Below are 4,871 nucleotides of genomic sequence, written 5' to 3' on the forward strand. Positions count from 1 at the left end.
AGTTAACCTAAACCAGTCTCTATGGGAACGAATCTGATCTATATCTTATACTACTTGCGAACGCGTATACTTGCGTGTAATTTTAGCGCGTTTTTTCGCCCTAACAAGTTTTTGGCGCCGCTGCCGGGGACTCGGTGTTAATTTTTAGTTTATATGCTTGTCATCAGTGGTCGTCGTTAAAGTTCACTGACTCGGATTCTTTTACTTTCACGGTTTATTTTGTTTGTGTTTCAGGTACTCATTACAATGGGAGATCCAGAAGCACGAACGAAAGCCTTGATGGATTTTTCTCAACCCAAGATCAATAACATTCAATCTAGCATTGTCAGGCCAGTGATCGCAGCTCATACCTTTGAAATTAAGCCTGGCATAATTCAGATGGTATAGAATTCAGTCCAGTTTGGGGGTGCTCTAACAAAAGATCCTAACATGCATATTAGGGACTTCATTGAGATCTGTGACACTTTCAAGTTCAACAATATTTCTGAAGATGCTATAAAGCTGAGGCTTTTCCCATTTTCTCTAAGGGACAAGGCTAAGAGCTGGTTACACTCTCTATCAGTTGGTTCAATTGCTACTTGGGAAGATCTTTCTCAAAAGTTTCTCACTAAATTCTTCCATATGGCGAAGACAGCTGTATTCAGAAATGCTATTACTCAATTTGCGCAGCAAACGGGAGAATCTTTGTATGAAGCTTGGGAGCGCCACAAGGAGATGCTTACGAAGTGTCCTCATCATGGAATGCCTGATTGGATGATCATCAACTATTTTTATAATGGTTTGGGAGCACAGTCCAGACCCATGCTTGATGCAGCATCAGGTGGAGCTTTATGGGCGAAGAGCTATGAGGAAGCTTATGATCTAATTGAACTGATGGCTGCTAATGAATATCAGTATCCAACTCAGAGATTGCCACAGGACAAGGTAGCGGGAGTTCTTGAAGTAGATAAAACTACGGCTATCACTGCTGTGGCGCCCTCCAAACCCGGGTCAGAAGTTTGGGGTCCACACACACACCATATTTATAACCTGCTTATAACCATAATAAAGATAATAATAATATACAGTAACCCTACTTACCAACTACCACGGACCGAAACAGGTTAAAGTATATACACAAGCCAAATACACTAATATATTACATACCGATCAAATCCCATCTATTCAAACTCAAAACTTAGTATTAAACATTATTACAAACTTTTACAAACATAAAATATCCCAAAAGAAGCCCACTAGCTCAGCTTCCTCAACCTGAACCCCTAGCTCTCACGCTGGACTGGGGATCCTCGCTACCAACTGGTTCCTTTTTAACTGGAAAGAATATAAACAACATCGCACAAATGAGCTAACTAGCTCAGCAAGTCACAATGACAAAACTGAAAATAATGATCACCAGGTAAATATAGTTATGATATCAAGTGAACAATAGATTATGATTTAGAATTGGATATTATATTTTCATTTTAAAAACCAAGGTTAGGCTGCTGATCAGTCACGCACTAACCCCGAGCAAAGCACACAACATTGCTCTAACTACTGGATCCAAGGCACACATTGGCCTAACTTGACCATTATATGGTCTGACCACGAATCTGGTCCATAATTTTATAAAAACAATCCAATTCTAGCATAATAACAGAATAAGCAATATTAAACCATAAACAGAATCAATAACAACACTGGATGTTCAATAATGAAATGGTTTTAATCTTCATGAGGATCAATAGGGCATTTCCAAAGCTTAGTTGTTAGGTAATGAAAGAATTGGATAACAAATGAATCAACATTTCAGGGTTTCAAGGATTTGGTTTTCAAAGCATAAGATACAATGGTTTGAGTATGTGAGTAATTTAATTCAGTGTTTGGTATTTAGTTTGTATGTATTCGTGGAGTAGTATCGTATATTTGTGGTTCATATTTGGGTATATGACAATCAATGGTCTGGAAAGAATCAGGTTTACGGCTCAAGATCAAAACTGGAATCATGGTTAGTGCTTCAAAGCACTTGCAATATCAACAAGTCTACCAAGTACTATAATATCTCAAGAAAGTTCAGAATACTTGCCTGGTATTAGCTTACTACACTGCACTCGCTTCCAATCACAATCGTCTTACTCCTCAACTACCTGTTTCCCTTTCCTACGTCTTGCCTCTTCTGCTCACATATCATAAGCATCTATCAATATTCAACTCTTATGATTATATTCAACACATACTTTTATCTACCCTTCGTTTCACCCAAATCTGATTAACGGATTGAAAGTTACACAATGAACAAGTAAATATCGAATATACAGACCGACAGTCAGCCAACAAGTCACGTATAACACATAATACATCACATAATCAATGATATATCATTTATAAAGAAGTTTCGGGTCATAAATAGGCTTTCTGGTATTTAAAATGATTTTTAAAACATTTTTCGGAATTAAAACGGGTCGTTGGATCAAATTTGAAGTAACAAACAGGGTTCGGTTGGCCAATTCTGGCTTCAAAACAATTTTATTATAATTATCAAGCCTTGGAAATAATTTAGAATAATATTTTAAAGCTCGAAACTATTTTTCGGAATTTTTAAATCACTTTTAAATAATTAAATCTAATTAAATAATTAATTAAAATCAATTAATAATTAATTAAATCAATTAATCAATTAATTTTCAAATTAATTGACCAATTAATCAATTAAAAATTAATTGAAATTAATTAACTAATTAACTCAGATTTATTTTTGAATTACAAATAATTTTCGGAATTAAAATAATAATTTTTTAGAATTTTCAGAAATTAAAACGAATTTTTATAATAAAAATAAATAGGAAATATGATTTTTAAATATTTTTAAAACAGGAATCTAACTTTTGCAAACTCTGGAAAGTTCAGGGACTGAACTTCATCGTTTTCAAAAGTTGGGGTACGTAAACTTCAAAACACAACTCCCTTCTCTACAGACCTCGTTGATTCATGAAACTTATACGACTGGATTGCAAATTTCACAGAGAACACAACCCACTATACCACAACGTCTATCTATTCCAAAATAAGAAACCCCCAAATTTCAATTAAGAACATTCATACGGGTTATAAACCCTAATTTTAAAATTCGAAAATCAAATTTAAATTTGAACATGTTATTGAACTCCAAATCAGACGTATAATATATCAAAATCATCAGGAAAACAAGCTCCACAACATGCAATCATCAAATCATACAAACAATCATCCGAACAAAAATACATATTTTTACTAAAATTAATTCGAAAATAAATAAATTTATAGAAAAATAACCTTGATTTCTGCAGGTGTATGGATTACAGAATCTGGTAGAGCTCTTCAAGACCTTCAGATTGGTTACTCGAGCTTTGCAAACTGAATTCAATAACACCTCCAAAAGCTTGTTTGATTCTTAGAACAGTTTATGAATTTTGGGTTTTTCTCTGAAAAGTATATAATTATCTGTCTGCAAATGATTTTGATACGAAATAAAATACGGTAAAAGGCTATTTATAATTACGGAAAATTAGTATCCCGTTGGATCATTCCGGATATAAAACGGTACGTTTATTTATAAAAACTGATCCAAACGGTATCGGTTTTCGGGATAATTATCCAAATCAGTACAATTTGTACTGCGGTCTTGGTCTCAGCGCCTGGTTACACGTACTACGAGGTGATAATTGTGATAGTTTAATAAAAAGCTCCCGTTTATCGAAAATACGAGTTTTATTGATTTACCGAAACGAATATTGTATCGAAAATGTTGCGCCGGGACCCGCGCAGGACAAACCATACACCGGATCGAAAAAGTCAAAACATGGAAAATGCTCGGAATATTACAATTAGGTTAGGAAGGAGTTCTCGGAAGAGTTTCGGGTTCCAAAAACGTAACAACGGATGACGTCGGTTGGTTCCCATTATTATAAAATAGATTTTAAATACCCGGAAAAAGATTTTATAACTTTCATATGATTCTTATAAATTCATAAATCAACATAAAAATAATTAGGAAGATATGACAATTGTCTATATTTTATTTTAGACATATAAAAATTAAAATACTCAATTAATATTATTTTTGAATATCCAAACACATATAACACTTAACAATTAATTCACAGAATAGATACTGAACACATATAATAATTATTTAATAGCAAAATAATTACACGATATATCCCGGATATTACATCCTTCCCCCCTGAAAAGGATTATGTTCTCAGAATCTCCTAAGAAAACAAATGAGGGTACTTTTCTCTCATATCACTTTCTGACTCCCAGGTTGACTCTTCAATCTTTGGGTTTCTCCATAATACTCTTACTAACTTTACCACTTTATTTCTCAATACCTTCTCTCTTTCCTCTAGAATCTCTATCGGACTCTCTACATATGACAAATCTGCCTGAAGCTCTATTGGCTCATATTCAATTACATGCCTGGAGTCTGGATTGTACTTCTTAAGCATTGATACGTGAAAAAACATTGTGAATGTGCTCCATGTGCGGTGGTAACGCCAACTCGTAAGCTACTTTGCCAACGCGCTTTAGGATTTCAAAAGGTCCGACATATCTTGGGCTTAGCTTCCTAATCTTTCCAAACCTCGTTAGTCCTTTCCATGGTGATACTTTCAGTAATACCAAGCTTCCTTCTTCAAATTCCATGTCTTTCCTTGACTGGTCTGCATATTTCCTATGACGATCTTGTGCGGCTATTAATCTCTTCTGGATAATTTCGACAACTTCCTTTGTCTGCTGCACCAATTCAGGTCCAAGTATTTTGCGTTATCCTACTTCGTCCCAATATAGTGGAGATCTACATTTGCGTCCATAAAGGGCTTCATAGGGTGGCATTCCAATGCTGGCGTGAT

At 34.8% G+C, this 4,871-nt stretch overlaps 1 non-coding gene across 1 annotated transcript; it reads right to left on the reverse strand.

Annotated features, from left to right (window-relative positions):
• Nucleotides 1-636: 636 nt before the first annotated feature.
• LOC141663130 (small nucleolar RNA R71) lies at nt 637-743 on the reverse strand. Its single transcript, XR_012551215.1, has one exon. It is a non-coding gene; the product is annotated as a small nucleolar RNA R71 (small nucleolar RNA).
• Nucleotides 744-4,871: the final 4,128 nt, after the last annotated feature.

The sequence above is a fragment of the Apium graveolens genome, chromosome 5 (assembly GCF_009905375.1).
Source record: "Apium graveolens cultivar Ventura chromosome 5, ASM990537v1, whole genome shotgun sequence".
NCBI lineage: Eukaryota > Viridiplantae > Streptophyta > Magnoliopsida > Apiales > Apiaceae > Apium > Apium graveolens.